This window comes from Salmo trutta, chromosome 35 (assembly GCF_901001165.1).
Source record: "Salmo trutta chromosome 35, fSalTru1.1, whole genome shotgun sequence".
Taxonomy (NCBI): domain Eukaryota; kingdom Metazoa; phylum Chordata; class Actinopteri; order Salmoniformes; family Salmonidae; genus Salmo; species Salmo trutta.
In genome coordinates this window covers 35,155,716-35,167,681 of record NC_042991.1, presented here as the reverse complement: position 1 = coordinate 35,167,681, position 11,966 = coordinate 35,155,716, and positions in this window count along the sequence as shown.

The following is an 11,966-nucleotide window of genomic DNA, read 5'->3' as shown; positions in this document are numbered from 1 at the left end:
GTTGAGTCAGTATGTTGGCAGCAACCACTCAATGTTAGTGATGGCTGTTTAACAGTCTGATGGCCTTGAGATAGAAGCTGTTTTTCAGTCTCTTGGTCCCCGCTTTGATGCACCTGTACTGACCTCGCCTTCTGGATGATAGCGGGGTGAACAGGCAGTGGCTCGGGTGGTTGTTGTCCTTGATGATCTTTTTGGCCTTCCTGTGACATTGGGTGGTGTAGGTGTCCTGGAGGGCAGGTAGTTTGCCCCCGGTGATGCGTTGTGCAGACCTCACTACCCTCTGGAGAGCCTTACGGTTGTGGGCGGAGCAGTTGCCGTACCAGGCGGCGATACAGCCCGACAGGATGCTCTCGATTGTGCATCTGTAAAGGTTTTTGAGTGTTTTTGGTGACAAGCCAAATTTCTGTTGCGCCTTCTTCACCACGCTGTCTGTGGACCATTTCAGTTAGTCCTCTCCCTCTAGGTCAGAATCTGTGCAGAAGATCTAGGTGCTGCTCTAGGTGCCTCTTTGGTTGGGGTTCAGAAGCACCAGATTATCAGCAAACAGTAGACATTTGACTTCAGATTCTAGTAGGGTGAGGCCGGGTGCTGCAGACTGTTCCAGTGCCCATGCCAATTTGTTGATATATATGTTGAAGAGGGTGGGGCTTAAGCTGCATCCCTGTCTCACCCCCCGGCCCTGTGGAAAGAAATGTGTGTTTTTTGCTCATTTTGACCGCACACTTGTTGTTTGTGTACATAGATTTTATAATGTCGTATGTTTTTCCCCCAACACTACTTTCCATCAATTTTGTATAGCAGACCCTCATGCCAAATTGAAATCCCCAAAGCATGAGAAGACTTTGCCTTTATTTTGATTTATTTGTCTGTCAATTAGGGTGTGCAGGGTGAATACGTGGTCTGTCGTACGGTAATTTGGTAAAAAGCCAATTTGACATTTGCTCAGTACAGTGTTAATGATAATGCAGAGGACTTTCCCAAGGTTGCTGTTGGCGCATATCCGACGGTAGCAATTGGTGTCAAATCTGTCTCCACTTTTGTGGATTGGGGTGATCAGTCCTTAGTTCAAAATATTGGGGAAGATGCCAGAGCTGAGGATGATGTTAAAGAGTTTAAGTATTGGCAATTGGAATTTGTGGCCTGGATATTTTATCATTTCATTAAGGATACCATCAACCCCACAGGCCTTTTTGGGTTGAAGGGTTTGTATTTTGTCCTGTAGTTCATTCAATGTAATTGGAGAATCCAGTGGGTTCTGATAGTCTTTAATAGTTGATTCTAAAATGTGTATATGATCATGTATATATATTTGTTGTTTGTTCTTTGTTATAGGGCCAAAAAGATTGGATCAGTGGTTTATCCGTTTTGGATAGTTAACTTCTCGTATTGTTGTTTGTTTAGTGTTTTCCAATTTTCCCAGAAGTGATTAGATTCTATGGATTCTTCAATTACATTGAGCTGATTTCTGACGTGCTGTTCCTTCTTTTCCGTAGTGTATTTCTGTATTGTTTTAGTGATTCACCATAGTGAAGGCGGAGGCTCAGGTTTTCTGGGTCTCTGTGTTTTTGGTTGGATAGGTTTCTCAATTTCTTTCTTAGGTTTTTGCATTCTTCATCAAACCATTGATGTTAATTTTCTTAGGTTGTCTGCTTGAATTTTTTTGATTTGATAGGGAATTTGACAGGTAAAATATACTGTTTAGGTTTTCTACTTCCAAATGTACACCTTTACAGTGAAACCTTTTTGTCCAGGAAATTATCTAGAAGGGATGGAATTTGTTATTGCCAAATTGTTTTTTGGTAGATTTCCACACTTTTGTCCTTCCATCTATAGCATTTCTTAATACTATTCAGTTCATTTGTGTCACGTCCTGACCATAGAGAGCCTTTTATTCTCTATGTTGGTTAGGTCGGGGTGTGACTAGGGTGGGTAATCTAGGTTGTTTATTTCTATGTTGGCCTGGTATGGTCCCCAATCAGAGGCAGCTGTTTGTCGTTGTCTCTGATTGGGGATCATATTTAGGGATCTTGTTTATGTGTAGTTGCCTGTGAGCACTTCATTTGCCTCACGTTTCGGTTGTTTTTGTGCATTTCATTCAATAAACATGTGGAACCCATATCACGCTGCACTTTGGTCTGAATGTTATTACGACAATTTGGCTTTGATGCCTCATGCTTGAGTATTGCTCTGTTCCAGTAGACTGTGATTTTGGTGTGATCTGATAGGGGTGTCAGTGGACTGACTGTGAACACTCTAAGAGGCTCTTGGTTGAGTTCAGAGATAAAGTAGACTACATTACTACTGCCAAGAGATGAGCTATAGGTGTACTGCACCTACCATAGGAGTCCCCTCGAAGCCTACCATTGACTATGTACAGACCCAGCATCCTACAGAGCTGCAGTAGTTGTGATCCATTTTTGTTGGTTATGTTGTCATAGTTGTGTCTAGGGGGCATATGGGGGAGGGAATCCTGTCACCTTCAGGAAGGTGTTTGTCCCCCTGTGTGCTGAGGGTGTCAGGTTCTTATCCAGTTCTGGCATTTAGGTTACCACAGACTAGTACATGTCCCTGGGCCTGGAAATTGTTGATCTCCCTTTCTAGGATGGAGAAGCTGTCGTTAAAGTATGGGGATTATATTGGAGGCTTATAGGTAGCACATATGAGGACATTTTTCAGTGTTGAGATAATTTCCTTCTATATTTCTAGCCAGATGTAAAATGTTCCTGTTTTGACTAATTTCATGGAGTGAGTTAGGTCTGCGCTATACCAAATTAGCATACCCCCTGAGTCACTCCCTGTTTCACACCTGGGAGTGTGGTGGATGGGACTACCAGCTCTCTGTAACATAGAGGGCAACCAGTGGGTCCGTCTCCTCTATACCACCCACCTGGTAGTGTGGTGGATGGGACTACCAGCTCTCTGTAACATAGAGGACAACCAGTGGGTCCGTCTCCTCTATACCACCCACCTGGTAGTGCGGTGGATGGGACTACCAGCTCTCTGTAACATAGAGGACAACCAGTGGGTCCGTCTCCTCTATACCACCCACCTGGTAGTGCGGTGGATGGGACTACCAGCTCTCTGTAACATAGAGGACAACCAGTGGGTCCGTCTCCTCTATACCACCCACCTGGTAGTGTGGTGGATGGGACTACCAGCTCTCTGTAACCTAGAGGGTAACCAGTGGGTCTGTCTCCTCTATACCACCCACCTTGTAGTGTGGTGGATGGGACTACCAGCTCTCTGTAACCTAGAGGGAAACCAGTGGGTCCATCTCCTTTATATCATGTTTCACACCTGGTAGTTTGGTGGATGGGACTACCAGCTCTCTGTAACCTAGAGCACAACCAGTGGGTCCGTCTCCTCTATACCACCCACCTGGTAGTTTGGTGGATGGGACTACCAGCTCTCTGTAACCTAGAGGACAACCAGTGGGTCCGTCTCCTCTATACCACCCACCTGGTAGTGTGGTGGATGGGACTACCAGCTCTCTGTAACCTAGAGGGCAACCAGTGGGTCCGTCTCCTCTATACCACCGACCTGGTAGTTTGGTGGATGGGACTACCAGCTCTCTGTAACCTAGAGGACAACCAGTGGGTCCGTCTCCTCTATACCACCCACCTGGTAGTTTGGTGGATGGGACTACCAGCTCTCTGTAACCTAGAGGACAACCAGTGGGTCCGTCTCCTCTATACCACCCACCTGGTAGTTTGGTGGATGGGACTACCAGCTCTCTGTAACCTAGAGGACAACCAGTGGGTCCGTCTCCTTTATACCATGTTTCTTGTAGGATGACAATGTCTGTATTTCTCATTTCTTTGATGAAGTCTGGGTTCCTGCTCTTTAGGCCACAGGCAGATGACCTCAGTCCTTGTATATTCCAGGATGAGATAGTAGAAGCTTTGTGTTCCATAGTGTCTGGTGTTGTTTCTGTTGTTGGTTTAGGCCCCGGACCATCACAGTGAGCAGAGCATGTTGAGCATCTCTCTCTCTCTCTCCTCATCTCTCTCTCAATTACTCTCACTCAGTCTCTCAACCACACAAGAAGCAGTTTAGTTAAATTGTGGATAATCGTTTCAGTCTTTCCCATACATTTCCTATAAGTAGCTCTTAGCCATTAATACATAGCCACATTCTTGACACTAATCTTTGGCTGAATGAAGAATAAGTTTGTTTTAACAATTGGCAGCTTCTCTAGTTTACAGTTCTGCCTCTCTCACTTCCAATTATGCACCCACCTGTGTGTGTGTGTGCATGCATGCGAGCGAGCGAGGGTGTGCATGCATTCATGCGTGCCTGTGTTTGTATGCATAGGTATTTATGTAGGGACTGGAGGAACATAAAAAAATAATATATATTTTAACATATATAAGTAAAAGAGAAAGACTGCAGCTTCAAAACTGTCCTGTTAATCATTCAGCAGTGAGGGACATCTGTCCTGTTTATCATTCAGCAGTGAGAGACATCTGCCCTGTTAATCATTCAGCAGTGAGGGACATCTGTCCTGTTAATCATTCAGCAGTGAGGGACATCTGTCCTGTTAATCATTCAGCAGTGAGGGACATCTGTCCTGTTAATCATTCAGCAGTGAGGGACATCTGTCCTGTTAATCATTCAGCAGTGAGGGACATCTGTCCTGTTAATCATTCAGCAGTGAGGGACATCTGTCCTGTTAATCATTCAGCAGTGAGGGACATCTGTCCTGTTTATCATTCAGCAGTGAGGGACATCTGTCCTGTTTATCATTCAGCAGTGAGGGACATCTGTCCTGTTAATCATTCAGCAGTGAGGGACATCTGTCCTGTTTATCATTCAGCAGTGAGGGAGATCTGTCCTGTTTATCATTCAGCAGTGAGGGACATCTGTCCTGTTTATCATTCAGCAGTGAGGGACATCTGTCCTGTTTATCATTCAGCAGTGAGGGACATCTGTCCTGTTTATCATTCAGCAGTGAGGGACATCTGTCCTGTTTATCATTCAGCAGTGAGGGACATCTGTCCTGTTTATCATTCAGCAGTGAGGGACATCTGTCCTGTTTATCATTCAGCAGTGAGGGACATCTGTCCTGTTTATCATTCAGCAGTGAGGGACATCTGTCCTGTTTATCATTCAGCAGTGAGGGACATCTGTCCTGTTTATCATTCAGCAGTGAGGGACATCTGTCCTGTTTATCAGTCAGCAGTGAGGGACATCTGTCCTGTTAATCATTCAGCAGTGAGGGACATCTGTCCTGTTTATCATTCAGCAGTGAGGGAGATCTGTCCTGTTTATCATTCAGCAGTGAGGGAGATCTGTCCTGTTTATCATTCAGCAGTGAGGGACATCTGTCCTGTTAATCATTCAGCAGTGAGGGAGATCTGTCCTGTTTATCATTCAGCAGTGAGGGAGATCGGTCCTGTTTATCATTCAGCAGTGAGGGACATCTGTCCTGTTAATCATTCAGCAGTGAGGGAGATCTGTCCTGTTAATCATTCAGCAGTGAGGGAGATCTGTCCTGTTTATCATTCAGCAGTGAGGGAGATCGGTCCTGTTTATCATTCAGCAGTGAGGGACATCTGTCCTGTTTATCATTCAGCAGTGAGGGACATCTGTCCTGTTTATCATTCAGCAGTGAGGGACATCTGTCCTGTTTATCAGTCAGCAGTGAGGGACATCTGTCCTGTTAATCATTCAGCAGTGAGGGACATCTGTCCTGTTAATCATTCAGCAGTGAGGGAGATCTGTCCTGTTTATCATTCAGCAGTGAGGGACATCGGTCCTGTTTATCATTCAGCAGTGAGGGACATCTGTCCTGTTAATCATTCAGCAGTGAGGGAGATCTGTCCTGTTTATCATTCAGCAGTGAGGGAGATCGGTCCTGTTTATCATTCAGCAGTGAGGGACATCTGTCCTGTTAATCATTCAGCAGTGAGGGACATCTGTCCTGTTAATCATTCAGCAGTGAGGGACATCTGTCCTGTTAATCATTCAGCAGTGAGGGACATCTGTCCTGTTAATCATTCAGCAGTGAGGGACATCTGTCCTGTTTATCATTCAGCAGTGAGGGACATCTGTCCTGTTAATCATTCAGCAGTGAGGGACATCTGTCCTGTTTATCATTCAGCAGTGAGGGAGATCTGTCCTGTTTATCATTCAGCAGTGAGGGACATCTGTCCTGTTAATCATTCAGCAGTGAGGGACATCTGTCCTGTGATGTCATCCTCCCACCTCTCCTCTCAGGGAGCTCTGGAGGGGAAGGAGAAGAGGTGGGAGGATGACATCACTACAGTCATAACACTGAAGAGTAGCCTTAAAGCTGCTGCTGAACCCAGATATATACACACACACACACAGAGAGAGAGAGAGAAACAGACACATACACAAACACACAGAGAGAGAAACAGGCACACACACACACACAGAGAGAGAGAGGGAAAAAAAACACACACACACACACACACACAGAGAGAGAGAGAAGCAGACACACACACACACACAGAGAAACAGACACACACACAGAGAGAGAAACAGACACACACACAGAAACAGACACACACACAGAGAGAGAAACAGACACACACAGAGAAACAGACACACACACACACACACACACACACACACACACACACACACAGGCAGAAACACACACACACACACAGAGAGAGAGAAACAGACACACACACACACACACACACACACACACACACACACACACACACAGAGAAACAGACAGACACACACACACACACACACATTCTCCCTCCCCATCTTCACCCACCACCAATGTCAAACTCCTCCTCCACATGCACACTGAGCCCTCCTCTCCTCCCTTCATCCTCCCTCTTCCCATAACAACACGGAACATAGTTTTCTTGATCTTCTGTTCTGAGGAAATGTTTCAGATGTTTTGTTTTTGGTTTGTCACCAAGCTAACTAGAAGAGGGTTAGGGGGAGGAGGGGGGAGAGTGGTGGCCAGGCTAACTAGAGGAGGGGAGGAGAGTGGTGGCCAGGCTAACTAGAGGAGAGGAGGAGAGTGGTGGCCAGGCTAACTAGAGGAGAGGAGGAGAGTGGTGGCCAGGCTAACTAGAGGAGAGGAGGAGAGTGGTGGCCAGGCTAACTAGAGGAGAGGAGAGTGGTGGCCAGGCTAACTAGAGGAGAGGAGGAGAGTGGTGACCAGGCTAACTAGAGGAGAGGAGGAGAGTGGTGGCCAGGCTAACTAGAGGAGAGGGGGGAGAGTGGTGGTCAGGCTAACTAGAGGAGAGGAGAGTGGTGACCAGGCTAACTAGAGGAGGAGGAGAGTGGTGGCCAGGCTAACTAGAGGAGGGGAGGAGAGTGGTGACCAGGCTAACTAGAGGAGAGGGGAGAGTGGTGGCCAGGCTAACTAGAGGAGGAGGAGAGTGGTGGCCAGGCTAACTAGAGGAGAGGAGAGTGGTGGCCAGGCTAACTAGAGGAGAGGGGAGAGTGGTGGCCAGGCTAACTAGATTAGAGGAGGGGAGAGTGGTGGCCAGGCTAACTAGAGGAGAGGGGGGGAGAGTGGTGGTCAGGCTAACTAGAGGAGGAGGAGGAGAGTGGTGGCCAGGCTAACTAGAGGAGAGGAGGAGAGTGGTGGCCAGGCTAACTAGAGGAGAGGAGGGGAGAGTGGTGGCCAGGCTAACTAGAGGAGAGGAGGGGAGAGTGGTGGCCAGGCTAACTAGAGGAGAGGGGGGGAGAGTGGTGGTCAGGCTAACTAGAGGAGAGGAGGAGAGTGGTGGCCAGGCTAACTAGAGGAGAGGAGGAGAGTGGTGGCCAGGCTAACTAGAGGAGAGGAGAGTGGTGGCCAGGCTAACTAGAGGAGAGGAGGAGAGTGGTGACCAGGCTAACTAGAGGAGAGGAGGAGAGTGGTGGCCAGGCTAACTAGAGGAGAGGAGGAGAGTGGTGGCCAGGCTAACTAGAGGAGAGGAGAGTGGTGGCCAGGCTAACTAGAGGAGGGGAGGAGAGTGGTGGCCAGGCTAACTAGAGGAGAGGAGGAGAGTGGTGGCCAGGCTAACTAGAGGAGAGGAGGAGAGTGGTGGCCAGGCTAACTAGAGGAGAGGAGGAGAGTGGTGGCCAGGCTAACTAGAGGAGAGGAGAGTGGTGGCCAGGCTAACTAGAGGAGAGGAGGAGAGTGGTGGCCAGGCTAACTAGAGGAGGGGAGGAGAGTGGTGGCCAGGCTAACTAGAGGAGAGGAGGAGAGTGGTGGCCAGGCTAACTAGAGGAGAGGAGGAGAGTGGTGGCCAGGCTAACTAGAGGAGAGGAGGAGAGTGGTGGCCAGGCTAACTAGAGGAGAGGAGGAGAGTGGTGGCCAGGCTAACTAGAGGAGAGGAGAGTGGTGGCCAGGCTAACTAGAGGAGGAGGAGAGTGGTGGCCAGGCTAACTAGAAGAGGGTTAGGGGGAGGAGGGGGGAGAGTGGTGGCCAGGCTAACTAGAGGAGGGGAGGAGAGTGGTGGCCAGGCTAACTAGAGGAGAGGAGGAGAGTGGTGGCCAGGCTAACTAGAGGAGAGGAGGAGAGTGGTGGCCAGGCTAACTAGAGGAGAGGAGGAGAGTGGTGGCCAGGCTAACTAGAGGAGAGGAGAGTGGTGGCCAGGCTAACTAGAGGAGAGGAGGAGAGTGGTGACCAGGCTAACTAGAGGAGAGGAGGAGAGTGGTGGCCAGGCTAACTAGAGGAGAGGGGGGAGAGTGGTGGTCAGGCTAACTAGAGGAGAGGAGAGTGGTGACCAGGCTAACTAGAGGAGGAGGAGAGTGGTGACCAGGCTAACTAGAGGAGGGGAGGAGAGTGGTGACCAGGCTAACTAGAGGAGAGGGGAGAGTGGTGGCCAGGCTAACTAGAGGAGGAGGAGAGTGGTGGCCAGGCTAACTAGAGGAGAGGAGAGTGGTGGCCAGGCTAACTAGAGGAGAGGGGAGAGTGGTGGCCAGGCTAACTAGATTAGAGGAGGGGAGAGTGGTGGCCAGGCTAACTAGAGGAGAGGGGGGGAGAGTGGTGGTCAGGCTAACTAGAGGAGGAGGAGGAGAGTGGTGGCCAGGCTAACTAGAGGAGAGGAGGAGAGTGGTGGCCAGGCTAACTAGAGGAGAGGAGGGGAGAGTGGTGGCCAGGCTAACTAGAGGAGAGGGGGGGAGAGTGGTGGTCAGGCTAACTAGAGGAGGAGGAGGAGAGTGGTGGCCAGGCTAACTAGAGGAGAGGGGAGAGTGGTGGTCAGGCTAACTAGAGGAGAGGGGGGAGAGTGGTGACCAGGCTAACTAGAGGAGGAGGAGAGTGGTGGCCAGGCTAACTAGAGGAGGAGGAGAGTGGTGGCCAGGCTAACTAGAGGAGAGGGGAGAGTGGTGGCCAGGCTAACTAGAGGAGGAGAGTGGTGGCCAGGCTAACTAGAGGAGAGGAGAGTGGTGGCCAGGCTAACTAGAGGAGAGGGGAGAGTGGTGGCCAGGCTAACTAGAGGAGGAGGAGAGTGGTGGCCAGGCTAACTAGAGGAGAGGAGGAGAGTGGTGGCCAGGCTAACTAGAGGAGAGGGGAGAGTGGTGGCCAGGCTAACTAGAGGAGGGGAGGAGAGTGGTGGCCAGGCTAACTAGAGGAGGGGAGGAGAGTGGTGGCCAGGCTAACTAGAGGAGAGGAGGAGAGTGGTGGCCAGGCTAACTAGAGGAGAGGGGAGGAGAGTGGTGGCCAGGCTAACTAGAGGAGAGGGGGGAGAGGTGGCCAGGCTAACTAGAGGAGAGGAGTGGTGGCCAGGCTAACTAGAGGAGAGGAGTGGTGGCCAGGCTAACTAGAGGAGAGGAGGGAGTGGTGGCCAGGCTAACTAGAGGAGAGGGGAGAGTGGTGGCCAGGCTAACTAGAGGAGAGGGGAGAGTGGTGGCCAGGCTAACTAGAGGAGAGGGGAGAGTGGTGGCCAGGCTAACTAGAGGAGAGGAGGAGAGTGGTGGCCAGGCTAACTAGAGGAGAGGAGGAGAGTGGTGGCCAGGCTAACTAGAGGAGAGGAGGAGAGTGGTGGCCAGGCTAACTAGAGGAGGGGAGGAGAGTGGTGGCCAGGCTAACTAGAGGAGGAGGAGGAGAGTGGTGGTCAGGCTAACTAGAGGAGAGGGGAGAGTGGTGGCCAGGCTAACTAGAGGAGGAGGAGAGTGGTGGCCAGGCTAACTAGAGGAGGAGGAGAGTGGTGACCAGGCTAACTAGAGGAGGGGAGGAGAGTGGTGGCCAGGCTAACTAGAGGAGAGGGGAGAGTGGTGGCCAGGCTAACTAGAGGAGGAGAGTGGTGGCCAGGCTAACTAGAGGAGAGGAGGGAGAGTGGTGACCAGGCTAACTAGAGGAGAGGAGGAGAGTGGTGGCCAGGCTAACTAGAGGAGAGGGGGGAGTAGTGACCAGGCTAACTAGAGGAGGAGGAGAGTGGTGGCCAGGCTAACTAGAGGAGAGGGGGGAGTAGTGACCAGGCTAACTAGAGGAGGGGAGGAGAGTGGTGGCCAGGCTAACTAGAAGAGAGGGGGAGAGTGGTGGCCAGGCTAACTAGAGGAGAGGGGAGTGGTGGCCAATGGGTGGCCAGGACACGGTCACACTCTAACAAGATTTTTGGGATGGGGGCTAAGGTGTAGAAATGGAGGGGTGGAGGGGATATCAAACTGTGGCCCTGTGCTATGACAACGACAGGGTGTGTGTGTGTGTGAGTGTGTCGTCTTCCCTAAAGGCACAGCTTGGTCCCAGCTCCCGGCCCTGGGATGCCATGATAGCACAGAGGGACGAGGGGAGTGTGATTAATCTGTAGCCCTCCACCACACACACACACACACACTTTCACAAACACACTCTCTATCACACACACACACACACACTCACACTCCCTCCTACTGTTTCTAATGCGATTGAATGGAGCCTGATGAAAGGCAGTTGGATTAGTTCTAGAAGCATCTGTGAGATATTGTAGGTTAAGATGCAGACAGTGTTTCTTTCATAACATCCGGACTGTGTCCCAAATGGCACCATATTCCCTATATTTTACACTACTTTTGACCAGGGGCCAACAGGGAATGGGGTGCCATTTGGGACACAACCCCAATCCCATGTATTTTCCTCTAATCTCTATAAATAACCACTAGAGCCTCTGGATATCCAAGCCACCTCCACTGCATGTTTTCATAGTTCCCCTCTAATCAGGGTCTGATTTAGACCTGGGACACCAGGTGGGTGATTCCCCTCTAATCAGGGTCTGATTTAGACCTGGGACACCAGGTGGGTGATTCCCCTCTAATCAGGGACTGATTTAGACCTGGGACACCAGGTGGGTGATTCCCCTCTAATCAGGGTCTGATTTAGACCTGGGACACCAGGTGGGTGATTCCCCCTCTAATCAGGGTCTGATTTAGACCTGGGACACCAGGTGGGTGATTCCCCTCTAATCAGGGCCTGATTTAGACCTGGGACACCAGGTGGGTGATTCCCCTCTAATCAGGGTCTGATTTAGACCTGGGACACCAGGTGGGTGATTCCCCTCTAATCAGGGACTAATTAGACCTGGGACATCAGGTGGATGTAATTAATGATCAGGTAGAACAGAGAACCAGCAGGCTACAGACCTGGTAAGGTCAATTTTGAATACCTCTGCACTAGAGGATGAGAATCCCCTCTCTCGCAAGCATCTATGTTTCCCTCTGTCTTCACACTAAGCAGAATTGGACCTACTTGAGACATGGTAGCTACTCTCCTCATGGCACCAACTGTGTGTGTCTGTGTATGAAAGAGGGAGTGGTGTGTGTTTCAGAGAGAAAGAGAGAGGCATATTTCAGGTCGGGGAGGGTCTTCTCTATCTCACAGAACTGCTATAGCAGCCCCCCCCCCCTCATCCAGAGGCGGCAGCTCGAGGCTCTGTGTGATGGGCTCTGATCACTGCTTTCTCTGACACGCCACGAATTAGACTAGCGGACTAGGGGAGGGAGGAGGGGGGGGGGAAGAGAGAGAGAGAACCTTTTTTCTGTAGTGTGTACTCATTCACACTACT